This window comes from Gorilla gorilla, chromosome 12 (assembly GCF_029281585.2).
Source record: "Gorilla gorilla gorilla isolate KB3781 chromosome 12, NHGRI_mGorGor1-v2.1_pri, whole genome shotgun sequence".
Lineage (NCBI taxonomy): Eukaryota > Metazoa > Chordata > Mammalia > Primates > Hominidae > Gorilla > Gorilla gorilla.
The window spans coordinates 104159337-104180070 of record NC_073236.2 but is presented as its reverse complement, the minus strand read 5'-3'; positions in this window follow the sequence as shown (position 1 = coordinate 104180070).

Below are 20734 nucleotides of genomic sequence, written 5' to 3'. Positions count from 1 at the left end.
GTGTTAGCTCTAATTATTCTTCAATATTAATAAGCACTAAAGATAAATGTGCACATTTAAAGGGTTCAAGATCATAACATTGCATTAATATTCATGCAGTATATGTCAATGCATAACTTACCCTATCCCAAAATGACAAATGAATTTCTAGGTGAACAGGTGTCTGCTGCTTTTGAAGGTATCTTTATCTAGTTGGTGACTACAGACATACTGTTATCAACTAGGCAAGATATTCCTCTTTATTTTAACACATTGCATTAGTCCATCTTGTGTTGCTATCATGGAATACCTGAGGCTGGGTAATTAACAAAGAAAAGAGGTATATTTTAGTTCTTAGTTCTGCAGGCTGTACAGGAAGGATAGTACCAGCAACTGTTTCTGGTGAGGGCCTCTGGAAGCTTTCAGTCATGGTGGAAAGTGAAGGGAGGCAGGCCTTTCACAAGGTAAGAGAAGGAGCAAGAGCGCTGCTAGGCTCTTTTAAACAACCAGCTCACACGTGAACTAATGGAGTGAGAAACCATTACCGTGAGGGGAACACTTCATGAGGGATCTGTCCCCATGACCCATACACCACCCCCCAGGCCCTGCCTCCAACACTAAGGATTATGTTTCAACATGAGATTTGGAAAGGACAAACATCCAAATCATATCACCTATATACCTACATTTTTTTCTTCAGTGAGTTGCAGTTAGAATTAACTAGAATATGGAAGAATCTAATATCTTTCCTCTGTTCTACTATGTCTCATTACACTGTCAAGTATTTACTCAATTCACTTGAGTTTTACAGAACAATGCCATCAATTTGTTTTCCTTCCTTTTTCTGTCATCATGATTTAATTTCACACGTTGTATAACGCCATGAAGGTCAGGAATGTTACTTCAATTTCTGCCAGATACTGCTGAGAAACCACAAGAAAATCAATGATATATCTTTTTTTTTTTTAAAGGGCAGGGAATGGCAATTGAGAAAAATAATCCCATTCTTCTGCTTATTAGTGTGTTACTGATCTACATTTCAAGTAGTAGGAATTGGCCAGGCGTGGTGACTCAAGTCTGTAATCCCAGCACTTTGAGAGGCCGAGGTGGGTGGATCACCTGAGGTCAGGAGTTGGAGACCAGCCTGGAACAACATGGTGAAACCCTATCTCTACTAAAAATACAAAAATTAGCTGGGCATGATGGCACATGTCTGTAATCCCAGCTACTAGAGAGGTTGAGGCAAGAGAATCACTTGAACCCGGGAGGCGGAGGTTGCAGTGAGCCGAGATCGCGCCATTGCACTCCAGCCTGGGCAACAAGAGCGAAACACCATCTCAAAAAAAAAAAAAAGTAAAAGAAAAGAAAAAGAAAAGAAAAAAGGGGGAAAAAAAAAGAAATAACATAAAGTATGTATACACATAGGATGTAATACCTTAATGTCACTCTCATGTGGCTCCAGTATGCGGGCAGATCAAAGTGTGACAAACCCTTGGGACAGAATGTGGGTATACCAATCACAATACTTGATATTTAGATGTCACATTACAGTTTAAGACTCGTTGCTCTTTCCGCCATTTGTTAACTTCAAGAAAACCCTGACACACGATAAAAACTAATATTAACAACTGATATTACCATTGCTACAAAAATCTACTGTAGGAATGAAAATTTTTCCAAATCCATTTAGAGTTAAGGACCTTCTTCACAATGATAAAAAAAAATCTAATTAGAGTGAATAGCAGGGAAGAAATACTGGGAGGAGATGTAACCATGCAACTGAGGTGGTTATATTTTTATATATAGTGAGTGTAATGGAAGTATTTATTTTCAATTAAATTTAAATTTGTGAAATATTTGCTTAATACCTAGTAGGTACCCTGCACTATATTATATACTCTTGGATGTGCAAAAATGAAATGATGGAGTTATTACCAACATGGAGTTTATAATCTCCCAATAGATAAGATGTATTACACATAAATTGGAGAAAATATGATAATAAATGAATCTCCCAACAATGTAAAGATTTCTTACCTATCTATAGTCAAAGAAAAGAAGCTGTTAAACATTTTCTAATCTTTTGCATAAATGTAGCAGATATTTTAAAAAACACACCAAAACTAATGCTGAGAATGGTAAACTCTTTGTGTGGTAAAATCTTATTTTGCTGATGTTACTGATGATTATATTGATTCTTACTAGACTTTATTCAAATAGCATTTCATTGTTCTTTCTGATGCAGTGATGAAAAAGAGTAAGGATATATTATTGAAAATATGCAGGCATAGTTGAAATATCACCTTATAATTTTTAACAGTACATTTTGTTTCTCATACTGAAATGAAATTTTCAGTGATTTCTTCAAATGTGCTTGAGTGTATACCACTGTCAACTTAGAAATCAAACACATCCTTCAATGAAGGAGTTCGCTGGGCAGAGAGTGGTGGAGAAAAATTGTGTGGTCAGTGCCAGTAAACCCATCAGCACTGTAATAGTTTGGGATATTTATGACAGGGCAGAGAAAATTATAGTAAGCTATTTGATTTAACCATCCATATTGCCTTCCTTAAGGCAAAGTGATAAAAGTCAACATTTTATTTACATCTATATGATGTAATGTTATTTGGGGAGCTATTTGTAAAGTAGCCATAAATAACTTTTTTATTTTGTTAGTTTGGTGGCATAGCTCAACTATTACATGAATTCTTCCAACATTAAACAAACTTCTTCCTACTGATTTCTTTACTTTCCCATTTTGTGCATAGAAATCTTAATAAAATATTTCAGTGTGCTTGCATACATTATTTTTATTGAAACAATAGAGTAATAGTGATAATAATGTATGCTCCTCTCACCACCAGGCCTAGGCATGTGTCTGCCAGAGTCTGTGAATGGAAAGTGGATGATGAGGTTAGGATTATTAAAGCAGGAATGCAAAGAAGGAGTTAATATGTGTCTTCTGATACCTGCAGTTGTGTGTGTTGTGTGTGTGTGTGTATGTGTGTGTGTGAGAGAGAGAGAGAGAGGGGAGGGTGGGGGGAGAGAGATTCTTAAAATTCTTTTTTCCAAGCCTAGAGGACTCAAATCATATGGCTTGAATGATGTTGCCAAAAATGCACCTTTTTCTAGGAGAATGTGATGTACAAAATATTAAATTTTTTTAAAAAGGTGCCCATACCAATCCATCCTCTCAACTTCTACTACTGCCTAGAATTGTGAAGAGAGGAAGCAAAAGTCAGATAAATAAGTACATCAGAGTCAGGATAATCCTTCTCATTTTCTGTTTATTTTCTGTCTCATCCACTAAAATGGAAGCCTCATAGGAGCCGAGAATTTGAATGCTTTGTTACTCATTCTATCTTCAGTGCTTAGAATGATACACATTGTAGGTGTTCAATATTATTTGTCAAATGAAGTAAATGAGTTTATAGCTTTTTCTCTCTTCATAAGTGCATATATTATATCCAATTTATTCTCCACTGTATTCTCACTGCACAACATATTTTCCAGCACATAATAGACACTCAAAAATGCGTTATATGAAGAGAATATATTTTTAAGCACAAGTAAAGAAAATTAGCAATCACCATTTAAATGTTTTGTTTTTTCCCATAGTCACTAGAATTGGAAGATTATAAGAATGGAAATAACTCAAATCCTTTCAACACACAAAATAATTATTTTTCTCATCTATGTGCTGAGATCAGAGTCAGGGAGAAGTAGGATACTGAGATATCTCTAATGGCTGTGTTTTACAGGGCATTTGTTATGTCTTAGGTCCTGTCCTGGGCTCTTTACATATATAACCCTTTTAATCCTCACAACTTTACTGATACAGTTTGGCTGTGTCCCCACCCAAAATCTCATCTTGAATTGTATTCCGAATTGTAATCCCTATGTGTTGGTGGGGGAGGGGGGGCCTCGTGGGAGGTGATTAGATCATGGGGGCAGTTCCCGCATGCTGTTCTTGTGATAGTGAGTGAGTTCTCATGAGATCTGATGGTTTTTATAAGAGGCTTTTCCCACTTCACTCTGCACTTCTCTCTCCTGCCACCACGTGAAGAAGGACGTGTTTGCTTCCCCTTCCGCCATGATTGTAAATTTCCTGAGGACTCTTCAGCCATGGGGAACTGTGAGTCAATCAAACCTCTTTCCTTTAAAAATTACCTAGTTTCGGGCAGTTCTTTATAGCAGCATGAAAACAGACTAATTCACCTACTCTGAGTTATTATTACCATTTTCCAGATGAGGAAACTGAGATTCAGAGCGATTAAGCAGTTTGTCCAAGTCCTAAAACAATTAAGCGGTGGAATTTGACCTCAGGTCTTTCTGACATCATAATTCTTACTTGCTTTTCAACTTTACTTGGATTGCCCACTTAGGCATGTACTGAACTATGCCATTTTATAAAAGGGACTTGAGCATCCATGAACTGTGGCATGCATAGGGGGGCTCTAGAAACAATCTCCCATGGTTACAGAGGGCCAATGACTGTACTCACATAACAGATGGAGACTGTCTCCTCCTTGACTGAGTACTGATTGGGTCCCAGTGTCCACCCCATTTGCTCACAAAGCATATCTCCCAGGAAATATGGGAAGACCAGACCAGAAACATTTATTTACCTCAAACCAATGAAACTAAGAGAATTATAATCTCAAAATACATCTTGCCTTCTCTGAAAATTTCTTAAGAATTTACACAGACATGTTGGGCTTTTGCTTTATTAATCTCTCACCCTCCGCTGCAATTAACTGCAGTCTGACTTGAAAAATTACTTAATACTTATGCACTCCACTTCCCTTGCCTGTGAAATGGATATATTACTTACCTCACATGGCTTTCCTAAGAATCAAAAATGAGGTTTTTCAAATTTCTGAATGGTAGTAAGCCCTCAAAAATTGGCAGTTATTATGATAAAATGACTCATATTTTTGTGTCTTATGAACAAGGCTGGATACAAACAAGAACATTTAGAATATAAATAAAGATAATCTTTTATAGTCTGCTATGGTGTAAAGTTCCAACAGGCAGGACAATAATACCCCCCACCCTTATCCATGGGGTAAAACATGCTAAGATCCCCCAGTGGATGTCTAAAACCACAGACAGTACTGAACCCAATGGCCACCAATCAAAGCACATTCCTGTTCATGTCATTCACCCGCAAATGTATTGCCTTTTCCATATTAACTAAGCATTTATGCACTGTGGCCGTAATTTTGCAGTTTGAGGTGCAACAGCAAAAGTATTTCTTTAAAAAAAAATCAGCTTTTATTTTAGGTACAGGAGGTACATATGCAGATTTCTTACATGGGAATATTGTGTGATGTTGAGGTTTGGAGTACAGAATCTGTCACTCAGGTAGTAAGCATAGTACCCAATAGGTAGATTTTTTAACCCACTCTCCCAACCCTCTAGTAGTCCACAATGTCTAATGTTCCCATATTTATGTCCATGTGTATTCAATGTAATCTCCCACTTAAATGAGAACATACGGTATTTGGTTTTCTGTTCCTGTGTTATTATGTTTAGGATTACGGCCTTGGCTTCATTAACGTTGCTTAAAAAATATTATTTCGTTCTTTTTTATGGCTGCATAGTATTCCATGGTGTGTATGAACCACAGTTTCTTTATCCAATCTACCATCGATGGATACCTGGGTTGGTTCCATGTCTGCTACAAATTTATTTTCCCTTCTTCTTGATTTCAGTGATCAAAGATTCTTTCTTACTACAGGTATTAGTAATCTCAGCATACAATTATATTTCTTTTCTTATTAAATCACAAACTTCAACCTTGCACTTAAAGGAGTTACATTATAGGCTTCTCTTTTGCATATTCAAATTGCCAGCACCACTACACTAATGCTTTGGGGTTGTTGTTAAGTAAAATAAGGGTTATTTGAACCAAAGCATTGCAATTCCATTATATTCAATATGATCATCAAGATGGCTACTAAATGATTAACAGGCAGGTAGCGTATACAGTGTGGATATGCTGGACAAAGAAATCCATCCTGATGGGATGGCATGAGATTTCATTATAATACTCAGAAGGGTGCATGCACAGTTTAGAAAGTTAAATTGTTTATTTCTGAAATTTTCCATTTTAATATTTTTATACAGTAGTTAGCCACAGGTAATTGAAACTACAGAGAGCAAAACCACAGATAAGGGCTGGAGGGTACTACTATCATTTCTTCATTTTATCAGAAAAAAAGTGAATGAAGGAGACCCCACAAAAAATGGAATAATATTTATAAGGCCAAGTGGAATCACTCTGATTAATACTTTTACCTTGGATGCATCAAGAACTTTTCTTTGTGGCTTCAAAACATTTTATCCATGCCCAGTTTCTGTTACTTTGATACTGGTAAAGAACAATCATTGCCATCATCTGACTGACGTTTAGAGAAAAGCATTTGGTGACATTTTAAATGTTCTACATTTAGACTGTGGCAGAGTTAGGATTATAATCCTGGATTTCAAATCTCTAGTTATAATGCACTCTGCTTTAAAATATATAATTCAGTGGACAGTGTTACATTCACATAACTGAAGATACATGGAAGAAAATTCAGTAAATACAATGTTTACAATCATCCACATGTATGGCGTAGGGAAAAATAAAATCAACCCTATAATGATTTAATAGCATTATTTTTCATTTTCTTGATGCTACTTTTCATTTGAATTCTTTTTCCATTTTTTCATTTTTAATTTTCATGGGTACATAGTACACACATATATTTGTGGGATACTTGAGAAATTTTTATACAGGCCTACAATGTATAATAATCACATCAGGGTATATGAGATATTAATCACCTCAAGTATTCATCATTTATTTGTGTTATGAACTGTATTAGTCAGGGTTCCCTAGAGGGACAGAACTCATATGTATATATGAAGGGGAGTTTATTAAGGATTATTGACTGACAGGATCACAAGGTGAAGTCCCACAATAGGCTGTCTGCAAGCTGAGGAGCAAGGAAGCCAGTCTGAGTTCCAAATCCTCAAAAGTAGGGAAGCCGACAGTGCAGCAAAAGTCTGTGGCCGAAAGCTCAAGAGCCCCTGGTACATCCTGGTGTAAGTCCAAGAGTCCAAAAGCTGAAGAACTTAGAGTCCAATATTGGAGAGCAGGAAGCATCCAGCCAGGAGAAAGATAAAGGCCAGAAGACCTTTATCTAGACTAGCAAGTCTAGTCCTTCCATGTTCTTCTGCCTGCTTTATTCTGGCTGCTCTGGCAGCTAATTGTGCCCATGCAGCTTGAGGGTGGGTCAGCTTTTCCCAGTCCACTGACTCAAATGTTAATCTTCTTTGGCAACACCCTCACAGACACATGTAGAAACAAAACTTTGAAGCCTTCAATCCAATCAAATTGACACTCAATATTAACCATCACACAAACATTCCAATTGTATTCCCTCAGTTGTTTTAAAATGTACAACAAATTATTGCTGACTGTAGTTACTCTGCTGTACTATCAAATAATAAATCTTATTTATTCTATATAGCTATATTGTCGTACCTATTGACTATCCCCATTTTCCTCCATCCAACTACCCTTCCCAGCCACAGATAACTATCATTCTACTTTCTATCTCTGTGAGTTCAATTGCTTTATTTTTTTTATTATACTTTAAGTTTTAGGGTACATGTGCACAACATGCAGGTTAGTTACATATGTATACATGTGCCATATTGGTGTGTTGCACCCATTAACTCCTCTAGATATATCTCCTAATGCTATCCCTCCCCCCTCCCCCAACCCCACAACAGGCCCTGGTGTGTGATGTTCCCCTCCCTGTGTCCATGTGTTCTCATTGTTCAATTCCCACCTATGAGTAAGAACATGCGGTGTTTGGTTTTTTGTCCTTGCAATAGTTTGCTGAGAATGATGGTTTCCAGCTTCATCCGTGTCCCTACAAAGGACATGAACTCATCATTTTTTATGGCTGCATAGTATTCCACAGTGTATATGTGCCATATTTTCTTAATCCAGTCTACCATTGTTGGACATTTGGCTTGGTTCCAAGTCTTTGCTATTGTGAATAGTGCCGCAATTGCTTTACTTTTTAGCTCCCACAAATAAGTGAGAACATGTGAAGTTTGTCTTTCTCTAAATGGCTTATTTCACTTAACCTAATGGCCTTCAGTTCCCTCCATGTTGTTGCAAATGATGAGATTTCATTCTTTTTATGGCAGAATAGTACTCCACTGAGTATATGTACCACATTTTCTACATCCATTCATGTGTTGATGGACACTTAGGTTGATTCCAAATCCTGGCTATTATGAATAGTGCTGCAATAAACATGTAAGTGTAGATAGATCTTCAGTATACTAATTTCTCATCTTTTGGTTATATACCTAGCAGCTGGGTTACTAAATCATATAGTATCTCTATTTTTAGTGTTTTGAGGGACATCTGTACTGTTCTCCATAGTGCCTATACTAATTTACATTCCCACCAACAATGTACGAGGGTTCCATTTTCTCCACATGCTCACCAGCACTCATTATTGCCAGACTTTTAGGTAAAAGCCATTTTAACTGGAGTGAGATGATATCTCATTGTACTTTTGATTTACATTTCTCTGATGATCTATGATATCGAGAAATTTTCCAAATACCTGATTACCATTTGTATGTCTTATTCTGAGAAATCTCCATTTGTTCTTTTGTTGGTATTTTAATCGGATTGTTTAGTTTTACTTTATACAGTTGTTTGAGTTCCTTATATATTCTGCTTATTAATCTCTTGTCAGATGGATAGTTTGAAAATATTTCTCTCCCATTCTGTGGTTGTCTCTTTACCTTGTGGGTTCTTTTCTTTGCTGTGCAGGAGCTTTTTTACTTGATGTGATCCCATTTGTCCATTTTTGCTTTGGTTGCCTGTGTTTGTGGGGTATTACTCAAGAAATCTTTGCCAGATCAACATCCTGGAGGGTATTCCCAATATTTTCTTGCAGCAATTTCATAGTTCCAGGTCTTAGATTAAAGTCTTCAATCTATTTTGATTTGATTTTAGTATATGACAAGAGATAGGGGTCTAGTTTCATTTTTCTTCATATGAATATCCAGTTTTCCCAGCACCACTTATTGAAGACACTTTTCTTTCCCCAAAGCATGTTCTTGGCACCTTTGTTGAAAATGAGTTCATTGTAGATGTACGGATTAATTTCTGGGTTCTCTATTCTGTTCTACTGATGTATGTGTCTGTTTTTTATGCCAGTACCATGTAGTTTTAGTAACTATAGTGCTATAGTATAATTTGAAGTCAAGTAATATGATTCTTCCTTCCAGTTTGGTGTTTTTGCTCGGGATGACTTTGGCTAATCTGGGACTTTTGTGGTTCCATATAAATTTTAAAATAGTGTTTCTATTTCTGTGAAGAATGTGATTGGTATTTTGATAGTAATTGCATTGAATCTGTAGATTGCTTTGGGTAGTTTAAATATTTTCACAATATTTATTATTCTAATTCATGAATATGAAATATCTTTTCTTTCTCTTTCCTTTTTTGATGCTCTCTTCCATTTCTTGCATTAGTGTTTTACAGTTTTCATTCTTGAGATCTTTTATTTCTTTGGTTAAGTTTGTTTATAGGTGTTTCATTCTATTTGTAGCTATTGTAAATGGAATTTTTAAAATTTATTTTTCATATCGTCTGCTCTTGGCATTTATAAATGTTACTGATTTTTGTATGTTGATTTTGTATTCTGCAATTTTACTGTATTTATCAGTTCTGATTATACCTTGGTGAAGTCATTAGGTCTTCCCAAATACAAGATCATATCATCTGCAAACACGGACAATTTGACTTATTTCTTTTCAATTTAGAAGCCCTTCATTTCTTTCTATTTATTTTCAATTTAGAAGCCCTTCATTTCTTTCTATTTATTTTCAATTTAGAAGCCCTTCATTTCTTTCTTTTGTCTGATTCCTCTAGACAGGACTTCCAGTAACTTTTAGTTTTTCCTGATTCAGTATGGTACCAGCTGTGGTTCCATTGTATATGGCTTTTATTATATTGAGATATGTTCCTTTTATACCCATTTTAACAGTTTTTATCAAGAAGAGATGTTGAATTCTGTCAAGTGCTTTTTCTGCATCAATTGAAATGATCATATAGTTTATAGTCTTCATTCTGTTGATATAATATGTCACAATGATAGTGTATGGGGAATCATCCATGCATCCCTGGGATAAATCCCACTTGGTTATGATGAATCATCTTTTTAATGTGTTGTCAAATTTGGTTTGCTATTACTTTGTTGAGAATTTTTGCATTAATATTCATCAGAGATATTGGCCTATAGTTTTTATTATTATTATTATTATTATTTTATATGTCTTCATCTGGTTTTGGTATCAGGGTAATACTGACCTTGTAGAATGAGTTTGGAAGTAGTCTTCCCTTCTCTATTTTTTTTTTTTTTTTGGAATAGTTTGAGCAGGACTGGTGTCAGTTTTTCTTTAAATGTTTGGTAGAATTCAGCAGCAAAACCTTTGGGTCCTGTGCTTTTCTTGCTGGGAGAACTTTTGATACTCCTTCCATTAAATTGTTTATTATTTGTCTATATAAGCTTTGAATTTCTTCATGGTTTAATGTTCATAGGTTGTATGTATCTAGGAATTTATCCATTTCTTATAGATTTTCCAATTTATTGGCATATAGTTGCTTAGATTAATCTTTAATGATCTTTTAAATTTTTTCAGTATCAGTTATAAATTCTCTTCTTTCAGCTGTAATTTTATTTATCTACATCTTCTCCTGTGTTTTCTCAATTAATCTGGCTAAAGATTTGTCAATTTTATCTTTTCAAAAGACCAACTTCTCATTTCATTGATCTTTTGTATTTCAATTTATTTATTTATTTATGCTCTAATATTTATTTTTTTCTCATTTTGGATTTGGTTTGCTCTTGTTTTGCTGCTTCTTGAACATGTATCATTAGCTTGTTTGTTTGAAGTTTTTCTACTTACTTATTGCTATAAACTTTCCTCTTAGTAATGCTATTGCAGCATCCCATAGGTTTTGGTGTGTTATGTTTCCATTTTTGTTAGCTTCAAGAAATATTTCAATTTCCTTCTTAATTTCTTCATTGACCCACTGGTCATTCAGGAACATATTGCTTAATTTCCATGTATTTGTATGTTTCCAAAATTCTGTTTGTTATTCATTTCTAGGGGATTTTTCCATGTGATCCGAGAAGGAGCTTGATATTATTGCTTAATTTCCATGTGTTTTGTAGTTTTCAAAGTTGTTCTTGTTATTGATTTCCAGTTTTATTCCACTGTAGTCAGAAAAGATACTTCATATTGTTTTAAAATTTTTGAATTTTCTAAGACTTGTTTTGTGACCTAACATTTGTTCTATTCTCGAGAATGATCCATGCACTGAGAATGTGTGTTTCATAGCCATTGAATGAAATGTTTTCTAATTATCTGTTAGGTCAGTTTGATCTATAGTACACATTTTTCTTTTTCTTTTTTCTTCTTCTTCTTTTTTTTTTGAGACAGAGTCTTGCTCTGCGCCCAGGCTGGAGTGCAGTGGCGCGACCTCAGCTCACTGCAACCTCTGCCTCCTGGATTCAAGCAATTCTCCTGTCTCAGCCTCCTGAGTAGCTTGGACTACAGGCACCTGCCACCACGCCTGGCTAATTTTTGTATTTTTAGTAGAGATGAGGTTTTACCATATTGGTAAGACTGGTCTCAAACTCCTGACCTCAGGTGATCCACCTGCCTCGGCCTCCCAAAGTGCTGGGATTACAAGTATGAGCGATTGCACCTAGCCTATCGTGCAGATTAAGTCCAAAGTTTTTTTTTATTTATTTTTCTATCTAAATTATCTTAAGTCCAAAGTTGCTTTGTTGATTTTTCTATCTAAATTATCTGTCCAGTGTTGAAAGTGGTGTGTTAAGATATCCTACTCTTATTGTATTGGGGATTATCTTTGTCTTTGGCTCTAATAATATTTGCTTTCTATATCAGGGTGCCCCAGTGTAGGGTGCATATGTGTTTACAATTGTTGTAGCCTCTTGCTGGAATTGAAACTTTCATCAATATAAAATGAACTTTCTTTTTATAGTTTTGTATTGAAATATATTTTGTCTGATATAATTATAGCTACTCTTTTTTTGTTTTAATTTTCATAAAATATCTTTTTTCCATCCCTTTATTCCAGTCTATGTGTGTTGTTATAAGTGAAGTGTGTTTCTTGTTGGCTATAGATTGTTGGGTTTTGTTTTTTTAATATATTAAGTCACTCCTTTTTTGGATTGCAGAATTTAGTCCATTTACATTGAATGTTATTATTGATAAGTAAGGACACTACTGCTGTTTTGTTATTTGTTTTCTGGTTGTTTTGTGGTGTTCCTTCCCTCCTTCCCTCCCTTCCTTCCTTTCTTCTTTCCTTCCTTCCTCCCTCCCTTCCTTCCTTCCTTCCTGCCTTCCTTCCTTCCTTCCTGTCTTCTTTCCAGTCTTCCTTTATGTCAATGTGATTTTCTCTGGTGGTATGTTTTAATTTCTTGCTTTATGTTTTTGTGTATCTGTTGTAGGGTTTTTTTTATTATTTTAGGTTATCATGAGGCTTGCAAATAACACCTTTAACCCATTATTTTAAACTGATGACAACTTACCTCTGATTGCAAAAACAAACTAACAAATGATCAGAGAGAAAACTAATAAAAACTATACGCTTTACCTTCAGCCACCTCCAACTTTTTATCTTTTTGTTGTTTCTATTTATATTTCATCAACTGCTTATGCCTTAAAAAGTTGTCGCAGATTTTTTATATATATGTTTGCCTTTTAGTATTACTGCTCAAGATATGAATAGTTTACACACCATAATTACAGTGTGTATTAGTTCATTTTCACCCTGATGATAAAGACATACCCAAGACTGGACAATTTACCAAAAAAAAAAAAAAAAGGCTTTAATTGGACTCACAGTTCCATGTGACCAGGGAGGCCTCACAATCATGGAAGAAGGCAAAGAGGAGCAAGTCATATCTTACATGGATAGCAGCAGGCAACGAGAGAGCTTTTGCAGGAAACTCCCATTTTTTAAAGCCATCAGATGTCTTGAGACTTATTCACTATCACAACAACAGCACAGGAAAGACCTGCTCCCTGATTTGATTATCTCCCACCAGGGCCCTCCCACAACATGTGGGAATTATGGGAGCTTCAAGATGAGATTTGGGTGGGAATACAGAACCAAAGCATATCACAGTGACATAATATTCAGTAATATTCAGAAAACTGTACTGTGTACTTACTGTTACCAGTGAGTTTTGTGCCTTCAGATGAATTGCTCATTAATTTTTTTTTCAAATTGAAGATCTCTTTTTAACATTTCCTGTAAAATAGATTTGGTGTTGACAAAATTCCTCAGATTTTGTTTTTGTCTGGGAAAGTCTTTATTTCTTCTTCATCTGTGAAGCATATTTTCACTGGATATACTATGCTAAGATTAAAGTTTTGTTGTTGTTGTTTTTTCCTTTAGTGCTGTAAGTATATCATGCCACTCTCTTCTGGCCTTTAAGGTGTCCACTGAGAAATCTGCTGCCACATATATCGAAGCTCCATTATATATATATTTTTTATGTTGTCTTGCTGCTGTTAGGATCATTGTTTTTTATCATTGACCTACGGTAGTTTGATTATTAAATGCCTTGAAGTAATCCTCTTTGAGTTAAATCTGCTTGGTGCTCTATATATGACCTTCTTGTACTTGAATATTGGTATCTTTCTGTAGGCTTGGGAAGTTCTCTACATCCTCTTTAAGGCCAATAACTCTTAGTTTGCCCTTTCGAGGCCATTTTCCAGATTCTTTATGTGTGCCTCATTATTTGTTTTTCTTTTGGCTCTTCTGACTGTATTTTCAAGTAGCCTGTCTTCAAGCTCACTATTTCTTCTGCTTGGTCAATTCTGCTGTTAAGAAACTGATCATTCTTCAGTTTGTCAATTGAATTTTTTAGCTCCAGAATGACTGCTTGATTCTTTTTTTAATTATTTCAGTCTGTTTGTTAAATTTCTGATAGGACTCTGAATTCCTTCCCTGTTTTATCTTGGATTTTGTTGAGCTTCCTCAAAACAGCCATTTTGAATTCTCTGTCTGAAAGGTCACAAATCTCTCACTCTGGAATTGGTCACTGATGCCTTATGTAGTTTATTTGGTGAGGTCATGTTTTCCTGGATGGTCTTGATGCTTGTAGACATTCATTACTTTCTCTGCATGGAAGATTTACGTGTTTATTTTCATCTTCGCAGTCTGGGTTTATGTAGACCAGGCTTTCTTGAGAGGGTTTTCCAAGTATTCAAAGGGAGTTGAGTGTTGTGATCTAAGTCTTTCATTACTTCAGTCATTTGTGCATTAGGCGGTACCCCAAGCTCAGTTTGCCTTTTGAGTTTATTTAGAACCTGACAGCACTTTAGCCTGCAGTGGGAGGGCTTGCTAGAACTTAGGCTCTGACTTCTGGGATGGACAATTCGACACTGGCTAAGTTTGAACTGAATACTCCCTCTATGGGAAGAGGCCAAATTCTGCCCTGGGTAGCTTTCTGTGGTAACACGTTAGCACTATGTGCAAAGTCCCAATGCAAAGTCCCATATTCCCTTTGCCCTCTTTCCCCCAAGTGCACAGATTCTCTCTCTGCATGCCACCCTCTGCTGTCAGGGGATGGAAAAGGGCTTGTGTAGGAAATTCAAGACTGTCTTTCCTACGCTCTTCAGTGCCTCTCTCCTTGATATGATGTTAAAACCAGGTACTATGATCACCAACCTGATTTTTTTGTTCTTATGAAAGTGCTTTCTTGGCTGAATGGTTGTTCAATTTGGTGTTCCCGGGGAGAGGTGGGGAAGGAGCAACACTGGAGGGCGCTATTTGGCCATCTGGCTCTGCCTCTTTCATCTGGATTTTGCATTGGGCATGTGGACATAATCCCTTGGAACCATTATATTTATTCATCTAACTGCTAGAATCTACTACTTTAATTCATATTTTTCTATAAGTCTGAATATTTAACTCTCCAGGCTATTAATTATGAGAAATATTTACTTCTGAGGTCATCAAATTATACACCTCACTCATATTCAAATATTCTTTGAGAAAATAATCTTACTTTAAGTCCAGATTTTACAGTTTAAACTCTTAAAAACCAAAGTCATTGAAATTAACATGACACCAACAATTATTTTATCGGTTTAGTAATATTTTATATACCGTATGGAAATTAAAATTAATAGTTCCAATAGTTTTAAAGTGGATTCTTCAAGAATTTCCATTTGCAAATTTTTGTTATATGTAAACAGAAATGGCTTTACTTCTTTCTTTTTCAACTAGATGTCTTTTATTTCTTTTTCTTGCTGAAATGTCCTGGCCAGAATCTCTAGCACAATGTGGTGTAGCAGTGGCAAAAGCAGATATCTTTGTCTTGTTTCTGATTTTAGGTGAAAAACGCTGAGTCTCTCATCATTAAGAATAATGTTAGTGTTAGCCGTGTGTTTTTGTAGATGCCCTTTATTAGGTAGAAAAAGTTACTTTCTATTCCTACTCTGTTGAGCATTTTTACCATGAAAAGTTGTTGAATTTTGTCAAATGTTTTTTCTGCCTCTATTGAGATGATCAAAGACTTGGGTTTTACTGATTTTGGGATGTTAAACCAACTTGCATTTAGGGGATAAGCCCATTCAATTATGATGTACTAGTCTTTTTAAATGTTGCTGAATTTGGCTTGCCAGTGTTTTGTTGAGGATTTTTATGTCTATATTCATATGCATACTAATCTGCAGTTTTCTCATTAGGTCCTTGCTTTTATATTAGTTTCCTATGGTTACCATAAAAAGTCATCTCAACATTGATGGCTTAAAGTGACACAAACTTATTCTATAACAGTTCTGGATCTCGGGAGTCAAATATCAGTTTCACTGGGCAGGAACTGAGGTGTTGACTGGGCTGCACTCCCTTCAGAAGTGCTACAGGAGAATCCATTTCCTTGTCTTTTTCAGATTCCAGAGCTGAATTCTTTAGTTAATGATGCTTTTCTACATTTTCAAACCCAGCAGTGTAACATCTTCCAAATTCTGCTTTCATTGTTACATTGTCTTCTGCCATCAGTCCTTCCACCTTTCTCTTATAAGTCTCTGGTTATGCATTTAGTGCTCACTTGGAAATCACAGAAGAATCTCCTCTTCTCAAGAAACTTAACCACACTTGCAAAGACTTTTTTGTCATATAAGGTAATATTTACAGTTTCTAGGGGTCAGAACCTATGTATTTGGAGGCCATTATTTAGCCTTCCCAGTTTTGTTTGGGTATTAGCTTAACACTAGTCTCATAAAATGAATAGGTGGAGGGGATGGGGCAGAGTGGAGATGGTCTGTTAGTGGGTACATTGTTTCCTTTAGTAAGGAAAAAAATATACTAAAGTCAGTGATAGTTGTACCATGCTGTGAATATACTTTTAAAAGCATTGAATTAAATATTTTAAGTAGTGAGTTATAAGGTATATGAATCATATTCCAATAAGGCTATTAAAAATAAATTAAGTAGGGGCTTTGTTTTCTTTGTTTCTGTAACATACCTACAATGGACAATTTCTTTTCTGATAAAGCACATTCAATTAACAGTAGCAGGAAATCCAAAATAATGAAAAGAAGTGAGACTAGGTTATTTTTGGCAGCCAGTGGTAAGATTTAGGGTTTGCCAAACCTCTGATCTCTTCAGCTTTCTTAACATTCATTCTATGAATACATGAAGTTAAGATTACATTACTGATATTTTAATTAATGTATTAAAATATATTAATTCCTTATTGCGTATGTATGCCATGCATGTATTGACTTAGCAAATTAGCAAATAAAATTGAGGATGCCACAGTAATGGAAGTCCATGGCTCACACTGGAAGTAGTATTCCAGATATGTCTACAGACACGATTGGTAATCTGGATATAAAGCTAGACTCAGATGTCATAAACAGAAAGCCAATTTTGAAGAAACCCCATAAAAGGGAAAAATCCCTAGAAAAGTATGGAAGGCCTGGATGCAATAAAGTTAGGCATTTAACGAATTTCAAACCAGTGTCTAACTAGGAGATAGGATGTGAGGAGAGTGGGTATTAAGGAGGTTGGGAGATAAATAAAAACCATGGCACACCATGGAAGAAGCATGAAGGTAACTGGATTTCATCCTCAAACAACGGAAATGCAACAAATAATTTTGAACAGTTGAGTGATATAATAATTGAATACTTAAAATATTACTTTTGCAACATTTTTCTCTTATGTTGATGAGAAAGAGTGCAAGACCTTATTTAAGGATTCCAATTTTGAAGCTCCTTTGACAATATAAATAGGAGAATATAGTTTGAATTATTCTAGGGTCAACTGGGAGCAAAAACAATAGAATAAAACTAAGAGAAACTTAGGAAATAGACTAATAGGGATCGAGAATGCATTAGATGTTGCAGAAGTAGAGAGATTGGAGTTATAGATGTGGCTACTACCAATTATAACTTGGTTAACAAGAAGGATAGCGGTATTCTCAGTGAGAAAATAGGTTTGGGTAATTAGAGAAGTAAATAAAAAGTCCAGTTTATATACATGTTGACTGAGGTGCCTGCAGGAGACATACAAGTAGACAATATGGATGGGAAATTCATGAGAAAGATTACGGCTAATGAGGCAGATGAGGGGATGCCATCAGAATGTGGGCAATTTCAACCATAGGAATTCCATAAGCTGCACAGTGAGAAGAGAAGTAAGTCCTACATAACACTGACATTTCAGGATGAGGTTCTGAGTGAAGAAATGAGAACTAGCCTGTGACAGGAGAAAGGAATTATAATAATTTTAATATAATAATTTTGCATTGTAATATAATAATTTTATATTATAATAATTATGAAAAACATCAAATTGCCAAGAGTTCTCAGAACAATTACAGGTAGTTGTAAGCACTTTGCTGAACTGATAAATCTGTCTTAAGATATGCATTCCATAAAAAGGAATCCTTATTAAAGTAGGCTGTGGGTTACTGAGACACAGTTAGGTTTATTCTTGGCTATTTTATACTTCATTTTTCTGGTCTCATAACTAGTGAGATCCTTGGATAGATGATCATTGAACTATTTCTTTATATTCTGTAATGAGTTAAGGACCTTGTGTCATAATGTAAATCAACTAAGGCTTGTAAGGAAAGCAAATTAACTGTTTGGTGCAGCTAACATTTACAGGGTGGGGAACATATAAGAATTTTTATATGAAGAATTTTATATGAAGGAAGCAGTGTTGGTATATATGCTGGCACAAGCTTCTGATCTCACCATGGACCATTAATACAGAGTTGTCAGGTAGTCCACTTGAGCAACACTGCCAAGAACTTCCCTTTCTGGCCTTGATAGAACAGCTTGAATCAGACCAAATCTCCTTCTCGAAACTACTATAAAACAAAACAAAATATATAATTTTTAATAGCTTTGCATGTATCAGGATGCAACCAAAGCAGTTAGAATTTGAGGGATCAATATTCCTAATAGAAAGTAACACAATAAGATGAGTCCTACATTTACCACTTTACTCCCTCAGAACATTTGCTGATTTCTAAACTACACATGTGTTGGTCAAGAGGGGAAAAAAAAAAGCATTGGAAACTAGCTTTTTTAGCAGTGTTTTTCTACTAGGAAAACAAAAATATGAGCTCGAGAACTCCTTATAGAGTGTTGTAAGAATTAAATGAGATAATGTTTCTAAAGTGTAGGGGTTGGGGAATACTTATGAGAGAAAAAAGAGAGTTTACTTGGAAGCATAGCAGGTCAGGGAGGTAGGACAATGCCATACATTATCCTGGAAGACAGTGGAGAAGATATTTTCCATAATGGAAGAAAGGTCCTAAGTCCCAGAATTACAAAAATATTATGAGCAAGAAAGAAAATGAATAGGCCTCTAGTTTAGATAATTAACAGTTATTTGGTGAGAAATCTCAATGAAGTAATGAAAATAGAAAGCACATTGTTAGGACTGCATGGAGGCATAAGTAGGAAATACTGAGCACTCTTGAAAAGATTGGTAATGAAAAAGAGATTATATATTTTTAATATGATGAATTATTGATCCCTTGACATTTTCTAACTACTCTGAATTTACTAGCAAATGAGTTAACAAGTTGTTTTGATTCCTTTTTACATAAAGGAGAGCCATACTTACAGCTGGGTAAAAAAAAAATGAACCTTTCACAGATAAAGGATAAATTATCTTACAGAAAGTTAATCCTAATTTACATTTCTCTAAGCACTATATGATACTGCCAGAGATGGATAGCTTAAGGCTATAAGAATTTATCCTCTATTTTGTAATTTTTAACATTTTTTTCTACACTGTATATGAATTTATTTAACCATAAAAATATAAAGATGTTACCTGGGGAAATTTTTTTTACCATCTAATATCGGATCCTATTCAACAGAGTATCATGTACTTTTTGCACTCTCCAATGTTACAAACATAATTGGTGACTAAAGATGTTTTATTTTCACTCAGAAAAGACGACTTTCCAAATAACTTCAAAAGCATACACATGTATTTTTTTGCCAGAAATTAATTTTTATAGAAAGCAAATGGATCATTATCAAAGGTACAAATCTATGACAGTGAAATGACATTATCACATTTAAATAAACAAAACAGAATTAGTACTTTTTTTTCACAGAAATGAGATTATTTCAGTTTCTCTTCATTTTTAGCCCACACAGGTTTAAGAGGAGTTTTCTCTCACTGAGCACATTAATTAGCAAATTTTGTTAATTATATATTATTCAATAATTACACGCTGTTAAATAATTAAAGATTATTCATAGTGACAAAACCTCCAATACCTGACACAGAAAGGTAATTGAATGCCTTAAACAACTTTTGCTGAAATAATTATTCAACATGCCAATAATCCCTTGACAAAGGTGGGGTGGTATCTGAGTATGATTTACTGAATGCTATCCCATTTTTTAAACTAGACAACAGCAACAAAATATTAAACCAAAATAAGCCTAAAGAAAACCAAAGTAGGCCAGGCGCGGTGGCTCACGCCTATAATCCCAGCACTTTTGGAGGCCAAGGCGGGCGGATCACAAGGTCAAGAAATTGAGACCATCCTGGCCAACATGGTGAAACCCCATCTCTACTCAAAATACAAGAACTAAGCTGGGCATGGTGGCATGTGCCTGTAGTCCCAGCTACATGGGAAGCTGAGGCAGGAGAATCGCTTGAACCAGAGAGGCAGAGGTTGCAGTGAGCCGAGATCAAGCACTGCACGGCAGCCGGCAACAGAGCAAGATTCAGCCTCAAAAAAGAAAAGAAAACTAAATTTAACTTTACTTTGTATTTAAGGAAATCATAGAAGAGCAGTCTTTCATTTGTCTTTTTTTTTTGTGCCCTATTTTAACTTTACTAATGGCCTTAAACTCTGGGATTATCAATACTGATTGTTCCCTTTGGAGTAGATTGTTAATATTTTCTGAACGATAAAATGAACTTTAATTAGGAGTAATATTTCAATATTTTCATCTCTGGACTTGCAAATTTCTAGTAAAATCAAGACCTCATAATTTCTAAATAGTTCTATTTTCCTTCTTTCATTTAACCACTTACTCCTCATCCAGTTCTGAATACTCTCCTGCCATGCCAAAGAATTTAAAAGCCCCTTATGGAAATGCATTCCTTAAATCTGAGCTCAATCTATCT